Source organism: Saimiri boliviensis, chromosome 8, assembly GCF_048565385.1.
Source record: "Saimiri boliviensis isolate mSaiBol1 chromosome 8, mSaiBol1.pri, whole genome shotgun sequence".
Lineage (NCBI taxonomy): Eukaryota > Metazoa > Chordata > Mammalia > Primates > Cebidae > Saimiri > Saimiri boliviensis.
This window is the reverse complement of record NC_133456.1, coordinates 57,936,606-57,963,140: the sequence shown is the minus strand read 5'-3', so window position 1 is coordinate 57,963,140 and position 26,535 is coordinate 57,936,606. Positions and strand designations below refer to the sequence as shown.

Below are 26,535 nucleotides of genomic sequence, written 5' to 3'. Positions count from 1 at the left end.
CTTATGGAACTTGAAAAATTCCAAGTCTTTGTTTCTTTGGTCATTGCAATGCAACAGGAGCAGCAGCTGAGTGATTATAAGAAAATAAATGCACCAATAAATTGGTCAGATACTACCACCATCATTAAAACCTGAGCATTTATTCTGAGAACTCAACAAAATCCATGAAATCCATGTAAGAAAATGCTTCTGAAAATTGAATGACTATTGACCACTGGAACTTTACAAAAAGCAACCAGGGAAACTTCTGTAAATGTACAAGGCTTTTAAATTAGCTCTAAAATAATGAACATCAATTTTCAACCTTTTTGGACTATTTTATATCAAAAAAGTGATGAATATTGCAATATCACTTTTTACTCTGGTTAAAAAAAATATTATTCTCTGTAGACATTACAACATAAAACAAAAATGCTTTTATTACCAGTAGCAATGATGTGACAAGCTTGATAAATGCAAGTTTAAAATTCCTTTGGGTTTTGGCATCCCCTCACACTTATTTTCAAGTCACTAACAGATTCTGCAGGTTTGACTAACCATCATTTAAGAGTGTCATTTAGTCTGAAATGACAAAAAGTAAAATGTTCTTAAAGGTCTAATTTTTCTCTTTTTCCTAAATGAGTTGCTAATGACAAAGAGTAATATCTTTTATTCATGTTGTCTGAGTGAAGAAATGGTCATTGCCAAATGATGAATATCAAACAGAGATGCTTTCACTTAACACTCATGAAAAAACTGTAACAGAAACCTGACAACCCTGTTTTCTTTTGTTTTGTGTTGTATTTTTAAGAGATTTGGATTGGCAGGTAAATTTTTCCAATTAAATGAACCTTAAATATCCCCCATGTAAAACCTGGATGACTTAAATTAAGCCAACTACAAATGGGTTGGCTTATAGGCTAATTAGTGCATTGAAAACCAAAGAATGGCTCTAATGTTATTTCTTCAACTAGGGAGGTTTCTGAAGTAGTGACAGTTGTGAAACTAGATGTAAATAATTAATGACAAAACAACTCATGACTTTCCAAGCAGAATTTTCTTTGAAAGCTATGTGATCATATTTGAAACACCACATAATAGCCACATTAGGGATCCCTAGGCTGGTGAATTTTGAAATGCAAATAACCAGCTCAGATCCCTCTGGGTGTCTCAGAGTTTGAAATTTAACTCGTAGTTTGCCATTTGGTGAAACATGACTTTTCGTTTGTCTTTATAAATAGTCCAAAGAAACATTAGGCATCTCGAAGACTGTATAAAGTAATCCTTAACGATTGTTCAAATTTTTCATTTCCCCATTTAATTCATTTTCAAAAAAAATTTTGTTTCCATTGTATGCTAACTATGATGCTACACATGGGAACAATGGTAAACAAGACAGATAGGTCACCTTTCCTAGAGAAACTATGCCAAAGGGGTTTAAAATAACAAAAAATAAATAAGCCAGAGTCACACAGTGAGAGGCTGGATGAAAAGGATAGGAGGATAGGATGTTACTTTGGATAGGAGGGCCAGAAAAGGAATTTATTTATGTCTGTGAGCTGTGATAATCGAAGTGTGTTCCCAGTACCAGTAGCATCTGCATCACCTGAGATCATGATGGAAATACATGTTTTTGAGTCCTACCTGTGACATACTGAATTAGCAACTCTAGAGAGAGGCCAGCTGTCTGGTTTTAACATGCAACTCCTCCCCCACCAGGCACACACATAACTGTGATGCACTCTTGAAATTTGGGTAGACCTAACAATCTCATTTGAACAAACGTTCTCTAAGTAAGTCTGATACATCATTGTACTCTGAAGTTCTAGTGAGGCTACCATTTTTATTCTACCTTCTTTTGACCACATGCCTCTTTCCCACACCACGCCTAATTGCCCATTTCTTTGTTCTTCTTTACAGCAAAATCCTCAAAGAGTTTAATTTCTTTTTGAATAATCTCTCTTAATCCTTCTTCAGTTAAGTTTACATCTATATTACTACATCGAAACTGCGCATGCCAAAGTTGCAATTGACCTCACATTGCTAAATTCAAAAGATTTCAGTCTTCATTTTACTTGAGTTATTCACAGTGTTTGAACAAATTGACCTACCTTCCTTCTTGAAGCACTTTCTTTCTTGGTTTTCTCTTTCTTTCCTAAAGTATCCATCCTGTTAGCTATTTTTCTCTTCCCCACCTGTAAACATTGCCACACTTCAGAGATTAGACCTTGAGCCTCTCAGCTACTCTGTCTATACTAAGTGGTTGCATTTAGTTTCACGGGTTTAGCTACCATCTATATGCTTCCAATCTCCAGACTTAGACCTCCACCATTGACTTTTCCCAAAACTTCATATTCCCATTTGTCTGTGGATGTTTAATTGGCATCCTAAACTTAATGAGACCGTAATAGAACTTCTGATTCCTTCCCTGCAACCTGCTTCCCCATCTCAAAAAATGACAACTCTACCTTTTCTGAACAAGTCTGGCCCCAAATCTTGGAGTCATCCTTGACTCTTTCTTATTTTTTACCCAAAGTCTAACCTTTCATTATATCCTCCCTATTGACATTGCCTTTAAAATAAATCTAGAATCTAGGTCAGGCATAGTGGTTCATGCCTGCAATCCCAGAACTTTGGCAATCTGAGGTGGGCAGATGACCTGAGATCAGGAGTTCGAGACCAGCCTGGACAACATAGTGAAACCCTGTCTCTACTAAAAAAATACAAAAATTAGCCAGGAGTGGTAGCACACTCCTATAATCCCAGCTACTCAGGAGGCTGAGGCATGAGAGTTGCTTGAATCCAGAAGGCAGAAGTCGTATTGAGCTAAGACCGTGCCATGGCACTGGGTGACAGCAGAATTCTGTGTCAAAATAAAATAAAATAAAATAAAACATATCTAGAATCCAAATAGTTACCACCACTACCACCACTACCACCATTCTAATCCAAGGCACAATACTGTCTCACATGGATTATTGCTCTAGCATCCTAAGGCATATTCCTGATCCCACATTCCTCCCTATAGTCTATTTTTTAGCACCAGGTATTGTCATCCATCTTACTCAAACAAAAAGCTAGTGTTTTCACCATAAACCACAAAAGCCAACATAGCCTAGACCCTTTAACCTCTCTGAGCTTCTCTTCTAGTACCCTCTCCCTCATTCCCCTCACTCTATTCACACTGGCATCCTAGCTTTCCTCAAACAGGCATGCTGCTGCCTCGGGACCTTCATATTTGCTGTTCCAACTGCCTAGAGTGCTTCCCCCACCACCCGATAGTTTCATGACTTATCTATGACTCCCTTCAATGTCAGCCCAAATGTCTTCTCAGCACTGGCATATGCCCTGTTTCACTTTTCGCCGTAAAATATATTACCCTCTGTAACCCTCTGTATTTACTTAGACATTCATTTATCTGTATCTCCTCACTAAAATTATGAGCACAGACTGTCTTGTTCCCTGCTTTATCTTTAGTTTCTAGAATACTGCCTGGTGCATAATAGGTTTTTAAATAAATATTTGTTTAAAAAAGTTAAGGTAATACTTCAGGTTCTCAGATCAAATATCTACCACATCAGGGTAGATCAACCCATCCAAAACACCCTTCCACAACCCTACTCTCTAGCCTATAACCGTGTTTATTTCTGTATTGCAATTGTGAGGAAATGTGCTGTCTTCTTTAGTGTTTTATTTATTTATTCATATTGTCTCCCTCCCAAAGACACTAGGTTATATGCCCCATGGGGGCTAAGACCTCATCTATCCTCCTAGTGCTTAGCATAGCACCTAACGCAGTGGTGAATTTCAAATATTTTCTAGTACAAGTGTGTACGAAATAAGATACTTCTCCATGGTCTCTTGATATTATCTTATTAAATCTTCATATTCAATCTTTGAGGGCAATGGTGTCATCTCTCTTCTATTTATGAGAATACCAGAGCTCAGCAAAGCTACTATCTTGTGCAAAGTCACTTAGAGAGCAAATTACAAAACCCAAGTCAAACGCTAAGTCCACTCTCATTCCATTGCATTGCTTTATAGGGAAACCACCGGAAGGTTTCCTTTGACATAATATTCTAATTTGATGAAAAAGATATTTGGACTAATATGTCGATCATCAATAATGTTTTTAAGGCCACCCCTCTCTATTAGTTTACTGCTACTTTAAAAGATGAATTTAATATTTTAACCCAAATGAATAATAAAGAAATTTAGACCTACAGAAGAAAAATGTTTGGAGAAACGTAGCCTTTATTTTTTTTAATGACTTCAGAGTCCTGGCTGATTTTTTGTACCACATCTAGAGAATGATGATGTAGTGGAGGGAATATTCAGAATCCAGGTCTGTCATGAATCACACTTCAGAATAATGTAATCACCTCCCTGAGTGACCATTTTCTCACCTAAAAAGTGAAGATAATGCCTATTTCAGAGAACTGAAGAAATAAGAGCAGTTGCAATAAGTGTGCCAAACTGTTGTCACCTCAACGTCCTTGTCATCCCCTTGCAAAGAAGTCAGAACCATAATTTCCAGAATTTTCTTCATGGACCATCTCCAGATTCGATTCTGCCAGAGAAAAGTACTTGTATAAGATTTTGAAAGCAGAAGGGAGAATTAGGCCATTATCACAAAGAGTCATCGCAGCACAAGAAACCTTAGCAGTGGTTCAGGGGGCATCTATATGTATCCCCCACTTCAGTGCTGTGGACACCTGCGGTGGTGGGAGGTGTCTGCTGGAGACTTCTTCCCTTAGAAGGCAGGCTGAACAACTCAGTAGAGATTCCTGCAACATCCTGGAGTTCTTGAGACTTATAGCAGTTTTCAATGGGTGTCTAGACCCAGCCAGTTCAAGGCTGCTGACTGAGATGATTAGAAATAACTTTCCTGACCATTGACCTTTGCTACCACATCCTCCCCCAAATTGCATAAGCTTCTATTTCCCTAAATTAAGTCTTTATACTTGGAACACTTTAAGTGGCTTCTGTGTATTTGATGAAACCCGAATCATAAATAATGGTAACAGCTTATACATATTAAATACTGCCAATTGGCCAGGCATAGTGCACCTTCATATTGCATTGCCCTGTGAATAATACATATTATTAGCTCCATTTAGTTGATGAGGAAACAGAGGCTTATAGAGGTACTTGCTCTCAGTCACACAATTTATGAGCACCAAATAGGGATTATATAAGAAAGTACATAAGAAACTGAAAAGCTTGATATTGATGGAAGATATGCAGCTATATATTCTTTCCTGGTAGAATTTCCCACAAGAGTGAAAATAATTCTCTCTTTTTTCAGTGACGAAGTCCTCAATGTTCTCTATTCTAACTCTTCTCAATCTGGCACCATTAACATTTTGGGCCTGGTTCATTCTTTGCTGTGTGGGGTGTAGGTAGGGGTCGGGGAACGGGTAGTGGCTACCCTGTACATGGTAAAATGGTGACCAGAATCCCTGGGCTGTACCCATGAAATACCAGAAACAGTCCCCATGGGTATGACAACAAAGTGCCTCTGGCACTGCCAAATGATCCCAGGGGTGTGGGGTGGCAAAATATCCCCCAACTCTGCCCCCATGAGAATCACTGAGTTGTAATCTCCCTGCTTGGGGTCTAGACTTGTAATGGCCACAGATCCAGCCTCCCCTGAGACACCCTATCCTAGGTTTCAGTGCTCCCTAGCAGTAAACAGTTCTTGCAGGGAAGCACATGCTTTTGCAAAACCTAAAAATAGAAAGATGCAAACTTTTGTGTGTAGTATGATATCATTTGATTTAAAATACATAAAAACCTACCTACAGCAAAATATATAAAAATATTCATACCACCCTGTTCGCGTTTGTTACCTCAAGGATGTGGGCAGTACAAAAGAGGATGAGCTTTTTTTGTGTTTCTGCTGTGGTTTAACATATTAGAATGAACATAATTTACTTTTTAAATATTTTTATCCATGACAATTAAACATGCAGTAAATAGTAGAGCATCTAGCATGTGCAGATCCTTAGCTAGACACAGTAAAAGGTCAAAATGAGGCACTTAAAGTCCCTTCAAAAGCCACCAATCCTTTCTGCAAAGCTCAAGAGGTTTGAAAATCTGAGTGGTTGTGTATTTCATGAATAGGCACCCAAGGTTATGGACTTAAAGTAAAGCATCAAGCAAGAAACTAATTCTGGGTGCATCATTTCCTTGCATCCCAGGCACCACCAATCAACGCCTTTCTTGATTACCTTGTACCCCACCCTGACGGTTACTGAGTGCTAAATCACAGGCAACAGGACCTTCGTTCTCCACCTCCAAAGAGTGGACAATTTCCTCTCCTCACTTACTCCAGCCGTCTTCTCCACTCCACAAAGAGTGGGATAAGTTCTACCCCAATAGAAAGCAAAAGGAAATGTAAATATGTATGTTCCCTCATTGAATTAACAACATCAGGCACTAGGGTTGTAAGTTCTTTGTATTAATATTACTCAACTCCAGAGGCTTGTAGACACCCAGTAGCACAATGTCTCTCAAACTAATTGAATAAAAATCACCTGACATCCACACCAGACAAACTAACTCTGAATATGGGAGTGGGGGGCAGTGGTGGTGGAGAAATCTGATTTTTAATAACTGCTCAGGGAGATATTTTTTTGCACAGAAAGTATAATATCGTCTATACAGTATTCAATCAATAAATATTTTTTAGTCATTTTGAATTGATTCAGATGAAAAGCCAGTGAATCTTTCTTTGAATGCTAAAGTATAAAGAGATGTTGAGTAGAAAAACTCCCAAGTTTTCAAGCGAGGCATTTTCCTTTTACAAACCTCTGTGATTTGGGTAAAAGCAGAGCAGCTTTAAAATTAAAGAGTAGTTTAAAAATCCTTTAGAAATGGATATGACTTTCATCAAGGCAAATGGCCTCACATTCTCGCAGACTTTGGAATTTAAGTCTAACATCTGGGCAAACTATTAGTCAACTCTATTCCTCTGAGAAGTGTTTGAGAGCAAATGATTATTAAAAACATCACCAGAAGGTCATTTTATCACCTTCCTAATTTCATTTTAGAGGATCTAAATTTCCTTCCACCGGGATGTTTGCCTGGAGCAATCAAATCATCTCCGTGCCAGCCAGGTGAAGGGGACTGATACGCGAACATACTTCTAACAGCATCTGAGCTTTCAAGTTTTAAGTCACTGAAAGTTTCAAGCCATGTTCTAACTCAAAAAGGATGTGCTACAAATTATGACATGCAAAGGAGAAACAGGAGTATATCTTTAAACAAACTCGAAAAGGAAGATAGCTATAACAAATGAAAAGGATATTTTACCAAACAACAAACAGGAGGAAATAGGTTTAAAATGGTAAATAAACATTAATTAGTCTTTATAAGAAGGTTGTTAAATTAAATTCATACCAAAAGGATGAAATTTGGAGGAAAGGGTACACTAAAGGCTTAATTTTAAATTATAAATTTTCATCTAAAGAACAAATTGTCTTAAAGGCTCCATTTTATTACTCAGCACTGTTTTTACTTTATGGAATATTTTGCATTATATTTTAATTAAAGTTATAATTACAGAACTAAATATAATTAGCTTCTTTCTTCAAAAGAAATTGGAAGTGAACTTACTTTATTAAATTTTCAATTTGTTTCTTGCAGTGTTACATAGTTTATTCTAATTAATTGAAGGAGAGCTCATAAATATTTTATCAACATGGGGATGTGATTAAAAACTCAAGAATTTTTCCCTTACTTTTTAATTTTATGCCCCCTAATTTTGGGCTCATGCTCAAATGTATACAGATGTGGCAGAAGGTGGAAGCCCCTCATGGTCTCTCTTAACCTGATGCTTTGCCTCCAGGTTGGTTGAAACATTTATTCCTTCAGATTCTTTCTTTTTGGGTTACCATTTTGCAGTGTTCCCAAAGAAAGGCAATCATCAGGCTTTATACATCTTTCCAGAATGGATACAAAAATGGACACCATATGTTCCCACCTGATACATTTCTGCTTATCTCATTGCCTTCTTCCCAACCTCAGTGCTTCACAAGGACAGGTATTTTATGTGTGTCATTGGCTTTCCACGCACAACACAACAAACAGCATGCAGAACAGAGTAGGTGCTCAATGCATGTCTGTTGAGTCAAAGAATGGACACATTTCCAATATTTGTCCCCATGAAGACTAGTTCTGAGTGATGTTTATAGTAAATATTCATTCAAAAAATTCCTTGTCAGGGGTTTAAGATCACTGACTATAGACACTGGACATCTGTTCTCCATAGAAAGAACAAAAATAGTGAATAATCATACCTCAAGTAGAATATCAAGGAGGGAACACTAGTACCCAATGCGGGGCTCACAGGAAATACCTGAAGCACAGAAAAGGAAGAGAGAGGCCAACTCGGTCATGATCAGCTAGAAGCCTGGAGGGACTCAGTATTGGAGGTTAAAATGAGTGGAAGTGTTTTGGTAGCTCTCATCCTTGCGGCAGACTTCTGGGATCGGAACTATGGGAGAGCTCCTCTGTCCTCCTGACTGCACTAGTATGGGTGGTAATTTGGAAAATGCTTGAGAGCATTGCAGCAGGCTATAAACTCATACTGGGTCACTCACCCTACACCCAGACTCAGTGGCTGCAGCACTTTGCCACTGTGACAGTACACTTGTCGGGGACTGTACTCTGCTCTGGGAACCTCGACTCTGGTATCTTCATATCCCAGGAGCTCCTTCTGACATTCCCCATTGCCCAGCAGGAGAGCTACAGCAACACTGTTAGCTGGACCTAAAGGAGCTGCAGGGCTCCCAGCACTGTAGACCTCAGGGAGGGCTATTTCTGGGAGAAAAAAGAGTACTGCATGCCAAAAAGGGTAGCCTCTGGGATAAAGAAAACCAATGGACTTCCTAGAACCCAAGAGCTCCCTGCATGGGGCTGTGAAAGTGACCCCACTTCCAGCAGGGGCACAAATTCTGTGCTCAGTTCTGCAAAGAGTGAAATTTCCTCCCGCCAGCTGAGCAGCCTCTGTGCTACAGCCCAGGCATGGAGAAGGAGACCCCCGTTTCTCCTCCACACAGCACTCCAGTCACACCCACTGCTACAGCCACAGGAAGTTGGCACAACCTAGCCAGAGGGTTGCCTCTCTCAGGCTGTGAGTGATGACTGCAGCCCCACTGGTGAAATAGTCTCTTAGCTTGGACTTAAAGGAAAGGAAAGGCCTCCTGCCCCTACTAGGCAGTCCACTAGGCGGTCATCTAGTGCTGCTGCTCCAAAGAGCAGGAGAGCCTGAGAGCTCCCTGTTTAGGGCAGTGAAAAATGTCTCTGCCTTTAGCAGTCATGCAAATTCTATGCTGGGCTTTGCAGGTAAAAAGTGAAGTCTCCCACCACTGGCCAAGCAATGTCTGCTCACTCTACCTCCTGAGTAGAGAATAAGATCCCTCCTCCTGCTCTGCATACTTCTGCAGGAACAGCCACTGCTGCTGCTCAAGGAGGCTGGGGTGGATGAGCTAGAGCATGGCCTATCTGGGACTCAGGGACAACTATGACCCCACTGGCAGTGTGGCCTCAGCCCAGGATTGCACAAGGGCAGTGTCTTTCCCTCCTTCTGCACAGAGATGCAGCATTGCTGCCCTATAGAGTAACAGAGCCTGAAAACTCTCTCCTGTCTTCTTTCTTTCTCTCTCCTCTCTTCTCTCTCTCCCTTTCTCTCTTTCTCTCCTCTCTCTCTGACAGAGACATTTGCTCCTTTTGGAAAGTCTATGGCAGTGTGATAAAATAGGACACCTTCTGGCTTCCTTTCCTCCAGGCTATTTTCTCACTCTGTTCTAGAACTTTCTATCTTTTTTATCACTTGTTTAATAATACCTTATACCTCTACAGAATAACTATGCTTTTCAAACATTTTCACATATACTATCTAATATCATCTATAACTATTCTGTGCACAGATATACACATTACCATGCCACCTTGACCGTCAAAGAACAAGGACAGGGAAGCATCAAATCCAATGTCAGGAGGAGTAAGAATTAGAACACACAGCACTTTTCTCTATACTGTGCGTCATCCAACTGACAGCATATGACATCATGAAGTTAGAGAATAATGGCAAAATTATCCCTAGCCCATGCCTTTTAGGGGTTTCTGGCAAGCTTTTAAATAATAAACCAGCATGGGGCTGGTTTTGAGCTTATGATCTACTCCAATACCTGTGTTGTTTTCTGCTGTGACTACACATAGCCTGGCATTCCCAGTCTTGAAATCGTTATCTTTTACATTTGTCCATATTGACTTCACTTGCATATGAAATATTTACATATGTTTATCACTTTGTCATCATTTAGAGTGGCATCTGTTTGCCAAAAATGAGTCAGGTCTCAAGTCACAGCAGCTTGTTGGATTGGAGTGAGCATCTCTGAAGGAAAAAAGAAATTGCCTTTTGATAGACTCCCTAAAAATTAAGTTACTTTATTAATTATTACTTGATGTTTCATTATCTTTGGCTTTCAAATATGTTTTGCATGTTTTTCTTCATGTTAGACTAATAATAACCTGTGGGACATGTTAAACAGCTTTTATTATCCTATGTATGCTGTTGGAAGGTGAAATTATTTGAAAAATGACACAGGGCTAAGAGCATGATGACCCAGATCTCCTGCTTCCCAGGCCCGTGGTCTTTTTATTAAATATGCTGAGTCACCGTATTAAAGAAAACACTAAGAAACAATGACTTTTCAAACATCCCAGAAACTAATTTTGTGGTTAAACTAAGAGCTACCACTTGGTGAGTGTCTAGGTTTAAATTTAGATCTATAAAATAATACTAAAATGCTTTCTGTTGATTCTGGAAACCAGTTGAAGTCCCAAAGTCCTAAGATGCTGTAGAAAACCCCACATTTAAAAGAGAAGGTGGCCAAATTGGTCCTTTTACCCACACCTCCATCATCTTATTCAGCTCATATGGGCAGAAGACCAGAGCTAAGAGAGATTGGTTGAATCAGGATAATTGTAGGCTGGCAAACCAAGTTAGGGCATTTTCGTGAAGTGAATGCAGGCTGATTATCAGATGGGCAGACTAAGGTCTTCTTCCCTGGCAGACCACTTGCAAGTGGACAAAAAATTGTTAGTGTTCCTCAACCTAGCCCCATTCCCCAACACACAACTCGGTGACAAAATTCTTGAAGGAGTTTCACATGTATTTCTTAACTATGGGAGGATATGCAAAACGAGAAGCTGCTATTATACTTCCTATCTGAGGTTTTCTGAAGGTGGTAAACTAGCTGCAGCTGACCCCAACAAGAGGGAGAAGAGAGGACAACAGTGGAAACCGTCCACACAGCAAGCATGACCAGTGTCCCATGTACCAAGAATCTTCCCCTGTTTCAGACCAACCTGATGGGGCCACACCCAATATCACTCCGTGAAGGGGGCAAAGGGCCCCTATCAGAAATAAGCTGTGGTGTGGGCCACAAAGACAGCTCTGGTCAATGCCTCCAAACCCTCAAGCAGTGGGAGATGAGCGTGGTTGAATAATTACCCTGGCTTATGTCAAGTTCCCTAGAAGCGTAGATCGAGACAGAAATACAGATGCGTGAGTTTTAGTGATGGCGATGCCTCAGGAGAAACCTGTAAAAGGAGGGAATAAAACAGAAGAGGGAAGGAGAAAGAGCCACGCTAGTGTGAGATCACCAGTCTGTCTAGCCCGATTCATGGGTAGAAAAGGGCTCTGTAGCTTAAACTACCCAGCAGAATCGTCTCCTGTTGAGGCAAAGGGCCAGCCTGTGTGTGTCTGTCATTCATTGGCTCTTGACAACTGGAGTGAGAGGGTGGGCCCTTCTCAGAAGAAGGAGCAGAGAGCAGCAGTGAGCCATTCAATGCTCAGAGTAATAGGGATGTGTGCACTAGAGCAGCCCAAAAGATCCATTTGAGGAACCAACAGCACTCATACACCCCCTTCTTTCAAAGAGAATGTTCCAAGATATCTTCCATGTGGTATTTCAGAGAGATGGAGCTCCAGTTACTCATGGTAATGACTTGCTCATAAGCTTTTATTGGTTTTTATGTTTTTCCTGTCTTTTTTTCATTTTTCTTCACTTTTACTACCTGGACCCACTTCCCAGATAGACTAACTGTATCCATATTCTTCTCTCAAGATCATTTCTAGGGAAATCCAAATTACGACAACTATCAGAATGAAAATATTTTTGTCCCTGAAGGTTCCCAACAGCCATGGGCTCCAATTAGCCTTAAGGAGCAAGAAATTAAAGATCATGTTTGGGGGGAAGAATAAAACAAAGCTCTTTCCTGCTTGCACCACTATGAAATTTACATTGGTTAGCAAATGGATACCCATTTACTCCTCACAGCAACTTTCTGAAGTAGATGTAATTATCTCCACTTTATATGAAAAACAAACAAACAAACAAACAAAACAGAGGTTCAAGGAAGGTGTGTTGCCCAAAGTCTCCCAGCTGAGATTTAAGTTCATGAAATCTAAAAGCCAGCAAACATTCTTGTTCACTAATTCATGCATTTGCTCATTTCTAAAATTAAATATAGGGCTCCTAGAACAACTCTTAGACAATTGTGGTAAGAAGTATATCTTTTATGTGATGAAGGGGCACATTTTTCTTTTTCTAACATAGCCAGGAAGATGAAAAGGGCAGATGGTATGTTCTGTTGTTAAACTGACAACATTATTGATATTTTTCAAATTATTACAAGAAAGACCCAGCATTCACATGTTTTATTTAAGGCAGTTTCTGTATTGTTTGGACATTACATTATTTATGTCAAAAACAGTATTTTGGGTGAACATTTATTCACCCGGTAACATTTATTAGTTACAACCAAGCAGTTTTAAGACCAGAATAAAAGACTGGAAAAAGGAGGGTAAGGGGAATAAACCAGTGTCTTATTTCTCTGGGACTCTCCCTGACATGTAGATATTTTGTTCAAGTTACAAACTAAATTCCCAATGTTTGCTCTATAGGGTTGACACAACTCCCCAGGGAGCAGACTGTTAAGAAGTACTACTAAATCAGCCAGGTAAATGGGAAGATGTCAACCACAGTTTCTGTTCAGAAGGCCATGCTGTACAGTGATTAGCATGATAAAAAAAACTTCAGTATTAGACAACCTTTGATTTAAACTAGGCCATGACACCTAGCTATACAATCTTAGACTAACTACTTATAACTCTCAATTATCCAAAATGCAAAAGCAAGAAAATAATAGTCGCTAACCATATTCATCTGTTTTCACACTGCTACAAAGATAGTACCTGAGACTGGGTAATTTATAAACAAAAGAGATTTAATTGACTCCCAGTTCCACTTGGCTGGGGAGGCCTCAGGAAACTTAAAATCACAGCAGAAGGTGGAGGAAAAGAAGGAAGTATCTTCTTCACAGGGTGGCAGGAGAGAGAGAGAGCAAAGGGTGTAAATGTCAAAAACTTTTAAAGCATCAGATTTCGAGAGAACTCACACACTATCATAACAGCATGGGGAAACTGCCCCTATGATCCAATCACTTTCCACCAGGTCCCTCCCTCAACACTTAGGGATTACAATGTGAGATGAGATTTGGGTGAGAAGACGAAGTCAAACCACATCACTAACTCATAGAGTTTAGGAAGGATTAAATGGGATCAAGTTACAAGCTATCTGACAATAGAGTGAGCACTCACTAGATTTTATCTGTATTCAATAAAATATTTATTTTTCTGATTAGACTAGGATGTAAGAAAGATACTTAGTGAAAATGAATACAGTTAATTTTGCAAAGTTTGACCTATGTTGTTCTAGTCTTAGCCACACCCTAATCTCCTAGAGGCCATCACTATCATGTCCAAGAGTAGGTTCGACTTGCCCAAATTCATTGGGTGACGCACATTGGGGTGACTGCATGACCGACACTGTTTACCTGGAACAATGCCGCCTATAACATCTCCCTACGTGGTGCCTTTTGACAATTAGCCCTCTCCCCTAGGAAAGCAGCAGGAGTAGAGAAGGTTGCAAACACAGTGGAGAGAGAATATATGTCAATATGGAGTGCTGTAAACTTACATTACTGTGAATCTGGGATGACAGCATAAGTGACGAGAAGGAAAGCATTAAATGAATTACACAGGCCTTTTCCAAGAAGTGACAATAAAACAGTGGAGTACCTTTTGCTATCCAGTATTTCATTTATGCCACATAAATTCAACTCAATAATCCTATATTAATTCTTTCCCATTTTTAGCCTCCTTCTAATTCCCCTTGTCATATGACTCAGAATTATTCTTTCCTTTCTATAGAACTCCCTATAGGGCATTATCAAGCTATAAGTGCAAGCTACAGTGGTTATCTGCATGGATATCTCACCAAATTAACTTATTTTCCTGATATAAAAGACAGATAATAGAGAGCTAGGTAAAAAATAACTGTGTATTAAACTTCATATGTAATGACGCTCTAGCCAACACCATGATTTTGTGTAAATTAAGAGCAAATGTCAACTGATTTTATGGTTGTGCTTCTGAAAATGTTAATACTATGACAAAGAAGGACACTGCAAAATCATCTCTTACTAACTTGCTGAAAATATGAGGTTGATCCCTTGTGGGTATGGATGCAGTATAATTATTTTTTTAGAAATAAGGTGATCAGGTTTTCCAAGTTATTCTGAACACTCATTATTTTCCTGATTGAGGGATGGCAGAAATACAGCACATGGTTCATACTCTCCCCTGCCCCCGGCAACACACACATGCACATATATACACACGTGGATAACTGATCATGGGACTTTTCCCTACCGAATGTTGATATTGCCTTAAAATCTTCCTCAACATAACACTCCAGGAAATGTCCTGCACTGTCAGTATGGGCACCTGTAATTATTTCTACTAAGGATAAAACAATCCTGAGAGTTGATGACGAGATTTTGTATACATTTTAACAAACTAAGTCCTTCAACTTCTTAAAGTTGTGCATTTTATTAGTTACAACCAAGCAGTTGAATATGCATGCTCTCCACAGTGAAGGAAGAAGAAGAAGGAGTAGAAGGAAGAAGAAGAAAGAGAAACACTTTAATGACTTGAGTTGAGAAAGTTTGGATTTAAACTCATGATTTCAAATCATTTTAAAATATTGCTTTATTTATATATTCCACAAAGATCTCTTTCATGTTCACTTTTTTTCCAGGTTCACCCAGGAACTAGAATACAAGATGAAGCAACCATTGTTTATAAAAGGTGTTACTTGTATCAACCAGTCCTCTCCCTGAGATGCTGTAGAGGTGAAACTTCTAATATCAAATTCCAGGTTTTGATTCCGAGCCTACATCCTCAAAATCCACATAACGTTTCCTGCAATTTCCAGAACTAACTCAGTGAACAAAAATGTTTTCTATTTAAGATAGATAGTCCTTGCTCATTTATCTAAAGGAAACTCTTATTCATCTTTCAAAATTCGGGTTAGGTGTCATTCCCTATGGAAAGTCATCTCTGCCCCTCTCTTCTGATGATCTTTCTTCATTTCTTGTGCAGGTTTCTCTAGCTGCCCTTATCATACTCCATTGTTCCTCTAGCAAATAGGAAACTCCTTAAAAGTCAGGTGATATGTTAGTCATTTACTTGCTCTGAGCACCTATCAGAGTTCCCTGCTTAAAGGCTAATTTACTAAATGTTGTTAAATTGAGCTAAACAGAATGCTCAATTTTAAACACAGGGAATCAACTTTTAAATCAGATATTCTTGAAAGTTGCTCTTGGCAACAGTGAAAACATCAAAGAGCAACTGATACCAAGAAGGTAAGTACTGTAGAAGGGAACAGTCTAATATTTCATTCATTCATCATTCAAATATTTAATAAGTGTCTACTATGAAGAAAAGATAAAGTGAGAGAGAGTATAGAGCTCTTATATGATAGATACTGAGAATTATGTACCACCAGCCACAAGTAAATGAGTATTTATCCACCAGTCACAAAGAAATTTTGTAGTAAATAGGTAGAAAGGGGAATGATTGAGACTGAGGAGGGACTGATGAACATGAAAAAAATCAGGTCAATGAGCCTAGTGTACTGATCCTATTCTTCTGTATTCTGTTAGCTGTTGAAGACAACTACTCAAAGTTTTGCATCAGACTTCACAGTCACAAAAACTGGGCAACAGGCAGAGTTAGAACAGTTTTGAGAGCTCAGAAGAAGACAGAAAATTGTGATAAAGTTTGGGACTCTCTGGAGACTTGTTGCATGACTTTGACCAAAATGTTGATAATGATATGGACAATGAAATCCAGGTTGAGGTGGTCTAAGATGGAGATGAGGAACTTGTTGGGAACTGGAGCAAAAGTGACTCTTGTTATGTTTTAGCAAACAGACTGGTGGCATTTTGCCCCTGCCCTAGAGATTTGTGGAACATTAAACTTGTGAGAGATGATTTAGGGTACCTGGCAGAAGAAATTTCTAAGCAGCAAAGCATTCAAGATGTGACTTGGGTGCTGTTAAAGGCATTCAATTATGTAAGGGAAGCATAGCGTAAGAGTTTGGAAAGTTTGTACCCAGACAATGTGATAGAAAGGAAAATCCTATTTTCTAAGCAGAAATTCAAGCTGACTGCTGAAATTTGCAAAAGTTACAAGGAGCCAAATGTTAGTAAGACAATGGCAAAATGTCTTCCATGGGTATCTTTTCAGCAGTGCCCCACTCTACTGGTACCAATTTACCATATTAGTTCATTTTCATGCTGCTGATAAAGACATACCCAAAACTAAGAAGAAAAAGAGGTTTAATGAACTTACAGTTCCACATGGCTGGAGAGACCACACAATCATGACAGAAGGCAAGGAGAAGCAAGTCATGGCTTACATGGATGAAAGCAGGCAAAGAGAGAGCTTGTGCAGGAAAGCTACCATTTTAAAAACCATCAGATCTCATGAGATTTATTTACTATCATGAGAAAAACATGGGAAAGACCTACCTCCATGATTCAATTATCTCCTACCAGGCCTACCCCATAACAGTGGGAATTATGGGAGCTGCAAGATGAGACCGGGGTGGGGACACAAAGCCAAACCATATCACCAAGAATCTTAATTTCTCTAATAACGAATTTTTGTGTGCATGTGTGAGCATGGGTGTGGGTGCTGGTGTGTGTTTTCCATTGATATACAGATATAGAGATAGGCAAACAGACAGATAGAACAAGAATTTTAGAGTCAGGTAGATCACTGATTGAATCTTAGAATTATTTGTCTCCAGGTGTGTGACTTTATGAAAAATCACTTCACCTTTCCAAGCCTGTTTCCTCATATATTTATATGACTGTTTTACACAAGAATAGCATATATCCTATTAGATTATCGTTGGAAATCAAGATCTTATATATCAAACTTAGCAAAAAACCCAGCATGTAGCAGAAACTCAATAAATAATGGCATACTCAAAATATTATAATTATGATTATTATATTTGCATACTCTAAGCCACTCTACCTCTACTACCCAGCCCCCTAATTCTTCCCCTGCCCCCAACAGTCAGTAATGAATCACTATAGATTAAGTAGTCATAAATGAGGCTGGGCATTTAGAGTCCCTTAGCATGGAAATTAATAAAACCTTTTGAATTTTTTTCATAGTAGTCTAATGGATATATCTGATTAACCTCGATGACCTAAGCTCCCTCATTTATAAATTGGAGATTTAAAAAAATACTTTGTTTGTAGGCTCATTTTGAGAATTGTATATCATGTATGTAACTTAGCACAGATCCTGGCACAAAATAGAAACTCAAAATGTGGCTATAATTATAAATATAATTAATGATATGTACATATTATTCTCAAAATGAAAACAATAATTAAAATTTATCTTTAATTCCAAAGAGTCCTGATAGAATGTAAAGAAGGTGTCAGTATTCTCTCCTCTGCTTGCAGCCCATGACACTCTGTGCACATTGGTACTGCTAGGACATCAAATCAGGTCTGGGATAGCTAAAACCTTCAAGGAGCTCATCCAGCAACTCTAGATGGAATGTGCTGTAGACACCTGGAAGTTCACAAGAATCCAGGCATAAAGCAGGCTGTGCAACTCACTGTGAACTAGATCTTTGATTGTTTATATTTTCCCTTTAATCCCCATGGCTTTGGTTTTAAGTAGTACTGGGTCAGGTGGAATTTTAACAAAGGCTTCTCTGAAAATCCAAAAGAACGATACTCTCTGTGTTATTGTGGATCCTCTTTTATGACCTTATTATATAGACAGGTTTAGTTAAACAGAATTTTCTATTCTTCAAATTAGTACAGAACATAGTTTATTTTTTGTGTCTTGGCAAGGTTTCTAAAATGCGTCCCACACTGGGATTCATTTATCCCAGCTAGTATTTCACAAACAGAAGATAAACTACGATATTTAAAAAGACAGACAGGGAATGTAAACTGGTCCGGCCATTATGGAAAACAGCTTGGCAATTTCTTAAAAGAAAAACAAAACAAAAACTAAACATACAACCACAATAACACCCAGCAGTTGCACTCCTGGAGAAACTTCCAAGAGAAATGAAAATTTATGTTTATATAAAAAAACTCACACACGAATACTCATAGCAGTTTTGTCTGCAATAGATAAAAATGGGATCAGCCCAGATGTTCTTCAACACATGAATGATTAAACAAACTGTGATACATACATGCCACGGAATATTACTCACTAATAAAAGAAGCAAACTATTGATACAAGCAAGAACTTACACTTTCAGAAAATTATGTTGAGTTTAAAAATCTAATCCCAAAAGACTACCTAGTACTGTTAATTTCATTTATCATTTTGAAGTATGAAAAGCAATTTAGATGAAGGTAGATGAACAGTTGGCAGGAATTAGGATACTGGGAGTGGGGTTTGGAGAGGGAGGGTGGCAAGCAGGAGGTGAGTGTGGATTTAAAAAGGCAACAAGGGGATCCTTGTGGGATTGGAACTGTTAGCATCTTTACTGTGGCCGTGTATACAAGAACCTGCATGTAATAAAATGGCATAAAATTTAGTACATACAAATACACACACACATGAGTATAAATAAAACTTGGAAAATCTGTATAAGATTGCTGAATTTTTTCATGGTCAATGCCCTAGTTCTTATAATTTTGCAAAGTGTCACTATCAGGAGGAAATGGGCAAAATATATCTAGGAGCTTTCTGTATTATTTGTTATAGCTGTACCTTATCTACAGTATCAAACAAAGATTTTTTTTCAAATAAAAAATAGACTAAAAATGAAGCCATTGGAAGAAGCAATGCTTTCAATGTTACCACTGAAAAAATTATAAAATTCAAACCTCTAGAAAATTATTGAATTATTATATAGTGATTGCTTAAACTCTCTTCAGTTAAACAGAGAATTTACCTCTTGAAAGAAAGGCTGGACATAGTGGCTCATACTGACAACCCCAGCACTTTAGGAGGCTAAGGCAGGCAGATCACTTGAAGTCAGGAGTTTGAGATAAGCCTGGCCTGGCCAACATTGTAAAACCCCATCTCTACTAAAAATACAACTATTGGCTGGGTGTGGTGGTGGGCTCCTGTAATCCCATAATCCCAGTTACTAAGGAGACTGAGGCAGGAAACTCACTTGAACCTGGGAGGCAGAGGTTGCAGTGAGACGAGCAACAGAGAGAGAGACTCCATACAAACAACAAAAGTAAAAAACAAATCAAAAAAATCCTCCTGAAATAATTAATAATTGTTTTCCTTAATCTGAAAAGTTATTTCTAACATTGAAATGGAATCCGTTTAAAAACATTGTATCTTTTGGTCTTATAGAAGAATTCTAAGTCCTCAGACATATGGGAGCCCTTCAAAACCTTAGAGAGCTATATATTTTACCCTGAGCTCGAATTTTATTGTGATAAATACTGTATTCTTGGTTATTTTTCTTCATATGTCATACTTTTGTGCTTCTCCCTGATTCTAAATAGTTCTTCTCTAAACACATTTCGACGTCACCAATTTTTTCTTAAAGCGATTGTAGTGTTTTAAATGTGAAATAAACAACAGAGAGACTATAGTTGTCAAAGGTTAAGGGCAAGAAGTGGAGAAAGGGAAGTAGATGTGATAGAGGCATTAGGCAGACAGGGGCAGGTCCCTAGAGAAATTCCACCTTCAAGGCAAACAGCCTGAAACCCCCAGCCCAAAGTAAGAACTATTCCTGCTTGCCACTCTCTCCCAATTGGTTCTTTCTGAATAGTGTCTTTTTGTCAGTCCAACGTTGCCTTTTCCAAAACCACCTCATCCCCAATTCTGTACCTATAAAGACCTCAGATTCAGATGGTAGAGGAGACAGAGGTGGCTTGACTGGAGAGAGGCAACTTGACTTCTGGGAGACAGCTGGGCTTCAGAGGGAAGAGGCAGCTGGACTTCAGAGAGATAGCCTGACTTCAGAGAAGAGCCAACCTGACATCAGGGAAGAGATGGCTGGACGTCGGAAGAAGCCTACCTGACTGTTCCATCCCCTTTTCGGCTCCCCTCTCCACTGAGAGTCATTTCCATTGCTAAATAAAATTCTCCACCTTTGCCATCCTTCAAGTATCCACATGATCTCATTCTTCTTGGATGCTGGACAAGAGCTCAGAGCCCACTGAATGCCGGTACTCAACGACTGTCATACTGGCCCTTTGCCCTCACCAGTGGAGGGCCGCCACCCCCATGCGATGAGGCAAAGCGTCAACTGAGCTGAGAACACACCACGATCTACGGACAGTGGAACTAAGAGCATTGTAGCAGGCACCCCTACCTGGGCAGCACTGCGGGCCCCACATGGAACTTGCTTCTGCTGGTGTCCAAAGTGGCCAGCCTTGCTCGCTTGCTCACATGCTCCCTTCCACAAGGCGTTGAGCTCAGCAGACTGAGTAAACAGAGCCTGCTCCTGCCAGCCCCCAGAGTGGCGGCTGGCTGGATCCTGCACTTGCTTGCTCATGTGCTTCCTCCCAAAAGGGGTTGAGCGTGGTGTGCCCAGTAAACAGGACACCCCTGTCACAAATGCAGCGAAGGGGTTGAAAAAACTCCTGCATCAGATGCAGCTATAAAAGGGCAGCTAAAACTAGAGATCACTATAGTTATGGAATTATTTTGTAGCTTGTGTCAATGTCAATATCCTGATTGTAATATTATACGCTAACTTTGCAAGATGTTACCACTGAAAGAAACTGAGTAAGGGGTACACAGGATATCTCTGTAGTACTTCTTAAAAATACTTGTAAATCTACATTTATCCAAAACAAAAAGTTTCATTAAAATGACAGAGAGACAGAGACAGAATGTCAAAGCCTGCCTCAACTAAGCTGTCATGAAAGTTTGAGCACTTGTAAAAACAAAACAAAGCAAACCAAAAACACCCATATTCCAGCCAATTCTACATGGGTCAGTACTGAATGTGTGTAAATAACCTGAAGTGGTATATGTCTTGACTCCAAACTGCATACCAAAGAAAACTTAGTATGTGAACTCCAGTATCTGAATATTTAAAGAGATATAAATATTTATTGATTACACTGTCTTCGTACATTTGCTCTTCAAAATTATATTCAACCACAAAAAAACCCTGGTGTTCTATTTTCTTTCTCTTATACCACATTTGAAATCCGTCATCAAATTCTGTTGTCTCTACCCTCAAAATATACCCAGAATCTAGCCACTTTTTCATTAATTTTATTGCTTACCACCATCTCTTAGCTAGATTATTCAAATATCTTCATAAATGGTTTCTACAATCTTCCTATTCCTGTACAGTTTATTTTCAACAAGGCAGCCAGAATGATCCTTTAAAGCATAAGTGAGACCATAATATTCTCCTACGAACCCTTTAATGGCTTCCAAGCATAAACACCATCTTGAAAGAAATAAAAATTCTTGCCAGCATTTTGCAAGTCCTAAATGATTTGACTGCCTTCCACCCCTCAACCTTGTGTCTTCTAGTATGCCCTCTCTTTATCCTTCAGCTTCAGCCTCATTGGTCTCTCTAGTGTTGTTCAAATATGCCAGCCAGATTCCTGCCTCTGTGCCTTTGCACTCACTTTTTCCTTTACCTTGCTGCCTTTCCCTAAGATATCCACATGACTAACTCCCATACCACCTCTAGGTGTTTGCTTGAATGTCAACTTCCCACAGACTCCCTGTTCCTTTCCCTGCTCATTTTCTTTCTGTAGAACTTCAGACCATTCACATATTATTTATTTATCTCATTTTTTAGTCTCACCATTAAATCTGTACTTTGTTCATCAGCACCAAAAACATTGTCTGGCACAAAGCAGGCACTCTGTAACTATTGAGAACACTAAATGAATAAGTAATCGAGATGAATGGCTAAGAAAGCTTAATAAGGGGAAACGTTAGTTAGAAATTCTGATGAAATTCTTTTTCTTCAAGTCCAACCCACAGATCCTCTCTGTTCCTTTCCATAATGAACAACTCCTGACTTCTCATGATGTACAGGTCCACAATTTCCACAACACATAACTCCTTCAGCAATTTTATAAACTCCTTCATATCACACATTACTTCATTTTTTTGTTCTAAATATTTTATGGATGACTTGTCTTCTCAACGAAATTTAAAGCTCAAGAGTAAGAACCATATTCTAGCCCTTTTTAATCCTCCATTATTTCTGTTAAAGCGCTACACACAATTTATCATTTCTACTCATGGATTTCATCACTCCTCCTATATTGTTCTCATTTTAATACATTTCTTATAATATATTTTAATAATATGTTTATCATGTCTCTTTTCCTAATGTAATTGAGTGTCAACAGCACTCTCGCTGCTCAAGATCCTCTGCTGAGTTGATTGAATATAACCTTTCACCACCCAATCCACTAACATTCCCCGACAGTAGAATCTGTCACCATGTTCCTGCCCTTAGTTAACCTGGAAGGTAAGGACTGTTGCCATGAATATGTAAGTCACAAATGAAAGAGAATTCACAGGAAAGTTCATCATCAGGAAAGGAGAAACTATTCTGTAGCTCACAGAAGCAAGGAAAGGCTTGGATTAAATTCTCCTGGCATTGGAGCCTTTACCTTGCCATGCATGATGACTTAAGCAACCATTTCTGCCAGACTTTAGAAATGCAGATTCAGAGAATTCATTTTAGAGCAAATCAGAAACTTATCTTTTTATCTGTCTGTTTCTATCCTTAAATGTCACTCTGAGTTTAAAGTCCTTGAATATTGTTTTATGTAGAGTCCTTAGAGATAACTTTATATATTGCAAATTTGGTTTGTATAGCACTGAGTTTGAAGAAAAGGACTAAGGTGGTAAGAAAAACTATAGGAAATGAAAATTCATAAAGGGACTCTACTGATACAAAAAGGAGCAGACAGAAAAAAACCACATTTTTGTAAAAGATAATAAAATACAATAAGTGCCGGAGGGGAAACCCCAAAACTTATTTCTTTCAGGCTCTTCATGTTATGAAGGTAAGAACTTCTTCCCAAAATGCGAAATAAATTGCTCAAGGTCACAGAGTAAATAAAGACTAGGATACTCATTAGCAGCATAATAATAACAACCTCCTCTACAGGACTTCATAAATCATTGAAAATAACCATTCTAATTTATATTACCATTTTCCTTAAATCTATTACACATTACTATTTAAGTTGGAGGCTCTGTCAAATCAGATGGAAAATTTGTGCCTCCAGTACCCTATTTCTTAGTATGGTTATTATTATTATTATTGTTGTTCTAAGAACATAAGGTCTATCTTCTTAACCAAATTGTAACACAATACAATATTGTTAACTACAGTTACAGGGTCATATAGCAGATCTCTAGAACTTATTCATCTTGCATAACTGAAACTTTATACCTGTTGAACAGCATCTCCGCATTTTCTCCTTTCCCCAGCCCCTAGCAACCACTATTCTACTCCCGCTGCTACGTATTTGACTATTTTAGAAACCTCATATCAGTGAAATCAAGCCACATTTTTCTCTCTGTGATGGGCTTATCTCATTTAGCATAATGTCTTAACTGCCATTGCAAAATTATGACTGAGACAGTGAAAGAGATCTGACCTAACAAACTCCATCTTTCTTCGAATCTCTAAGCTGTCCTTGTTCATTCCTGGGAGTAGGCTGAACTAATTTTGGGAGAAACTTGGTTTATAGTTTAAAACAAAGGTGAGGCCGGGTGCAATGGCTAACGCCTATAATCCCAGCACTTTGGGAGGCTCAGGCAGGAGGATTACTTGAAGTCAGGAGTTCGAGACCAGTCTGGCTAACATGGTGAAATTCTGTCTCTACTACAAATACAACAATTAGCAGGGCTTGGTGCTGTGCACCTGTAATCCCAGCTACTCCAGAGGCTGAGGCAGGAGAACCATTTGAACCTGGAGGCAGAGGCTACAGTGAGCTGAGATCGCACCATTGCACTCCAGCCTGGATGACATGAGACTCCATTTCAAAAAAAAAAAAAAAAAAAAAAAAAAAAAAACAAAGGTGATAACAGCCTTTTCCAAAACAAACTTCCTTCTTGCCTGGGACTAGACTGCCTTAGTAGGACTAACAAATTAGCTACAAGATTAGAAAGTATGGTTGAGGAGTCATGCAGCTGAAGATAACAAGATTCTGACCCTCCCCAAATTGCTCCTGGGGATAAAATCACTATTGTAAAAACCTAAGACCAGTGTTGGAGATATTTTACAGACTCTGTACTTAATGGATCAGCTGGCACCACTCAAATTGATAAACTGGCACATCTGATGTTGTGGCCCCCACCCAAGAACTGACTCAGTGCAAGACATCTCCGACTCCCTAAGATTTCCTATGACCTGACCAATCAACTAATCAACACTGATGATTCACTGGCTTCCCCCAACCACCAAGCTGTCCTTAAAAACTCTGATCTCAGAGTGCTAGAGACTGATTTGCATAATAATAAAAGTCCAGTCTCCCACACAGCCAGCTCTTTGTGAATTTCTTTTTCTCTATTGCAATTCCCTGTCTTGATAAACCAATTCTGTCTATGCAGCAGGCAAGGTGAACTCATTGGGCAGTTTCATATATACCATATTTTCTTTAATCCATTTACCTACTGATGGACATTTAGGTTGTTTTCATGCCTTGACTGTTGTGAATAATGCTGCAATAGGTATGGGAGTACACATATCTCTTTGACATACTGATTTCACTTCCTTTGGATATATATCCAGAAGTGAGATTGTGGGATCATATGGTAGTTCTATTTTTAATTTTTTGAGAAACCTTCATAATGTTTTTCATAACAGTTTCACAGTTTTATATTCCCACCAACAGTGTATACAGGTTCCAATTCTTCTACGTCTTTACCAACACTTGCGATCTTTTGGGTATGGGTTTTATTGTTAGTTTGTTTGTTTTTGACATTTCCTAACGTCTCATTAAGGTTTTGATTTGCATTTCACTGATGACTGGTAATGCTGAAAATCTTTTCATATGCCTGTTGGCCATTTGTTTGCCAAGCCAGAGCAATTAGACAGGGGGGAAACATGAAAGAAAGAAAAAGGATCAGAAAAAAGAAGTAAATAATCCCTCTTTGCAGATGGCATGATCTTATATATAGAAAGACTCCATCCAAAAACTATTAGAACTAATATACAAATAAACAATAAAGTTGCAGGATACAAAATTAACATACAAAAATCTTGCATTTGTATACACAACAATAAACTATCCCAAAAGGAAATTAAGAAAATAACTTCGGCCGGGCGAGGTGGCTCATGCCTGTAATCCCAGCACTTTGGGAAGCCGAGGCAGGTGGATCACGAGGTCAAGAGATCAGACCATCCTGACCAACATGGTGAAACCCCGTCCGTACTAAAAAATCCAAAAATTAGCCGGGCATGGTGGTGAGCGCCTGAAGTCCCAGCTACTCAGGAGGCTGAGGCAGGAGAATTGCTTGAACCCAGGAAGTGGAGGTTGCAACGAGCTGAGATTGCGCCACTGCACTCCAGCCTGGCGACAGAGCAAGACTCTGTCTCAAAAAAAAATTGAGTTTAAAAGCGTCTTGCATATACAGCAGAAGATCTTACTCAAGTCTTTCTTCCCCCACTAAGGTTGTTATTCTACTCCCTTCATTTCATCTTCCTTTGCTTATTTAAGAAAAAGCAAGTATGACTCCAAACATCACTTTAATGTTTAACTGATATCATTCCCTATTTACAACGGTGTGGAAACTAATTTGTGTTACAGAAGCACATGCAGTAGTAGTAGAACAGACTCTCTAACCGATTTACCTTTGCTATGAATGAGTCCACTGATAATGATTGAAAGAATGAAATACAATCTGCCACCCGATTGAGAAATGTGGATTCCTAGCATGCACGCTAATTCCTACTCCTTGTTCAAGATCCCATTCAAATGTCACCCTCTGTTGTATGCTTTCTTTCCTGTTACAAGTTTAAAGTGATCTTAAAGTTTTAAAGTCTGCTCCTGCAAACTTTTTACAGCTTAGCCCTACATGGTCTTTAAGTTATGTATACATTATATCATTTCCTTGAGGGCAAATTTAGGTTGCATTTATCTTTCCATAGGCCACTCTACCTCATCCAGAGC

The 26,535-nt window shown here is 38.9% G+C and overlaps 1 long non-coding RNA gene across 11 annotated transcripts in view; it reads right to left on the bottom strand.

The window, feature by feature from the left end:
* Positions 1 to 26,535, bottom strand: part of LOC104653246 (uncharacterized) — a 123,039-nt gene that overhangs the window by 212 nt on the left and 96,292 nt on the right. For 6 of the 11 annotated variants that reach the window (XR_012518820.1, XR_012518815.1, XR_012518817.1 and 3 more), the window contains one exon: positions 4,386 to 4,549. The exons of 1 other annotated variant lie outside the window; for it this stretch is intronic. This is a non-coding gene — a long non-coding RNA (uncharacterized LOC104653246). Of the gene's footprint in view, positions 1 to 2,090; positions 2,175 to 4,203; positions 4,550 to 26,535 lie in introns of all 11 variants that reach the window. 4 more of the 11 variants (XR_012518814.1, XR_012518816.1, XR_012518818.1 and 1 more) reach the window with 4 other exon arrangements.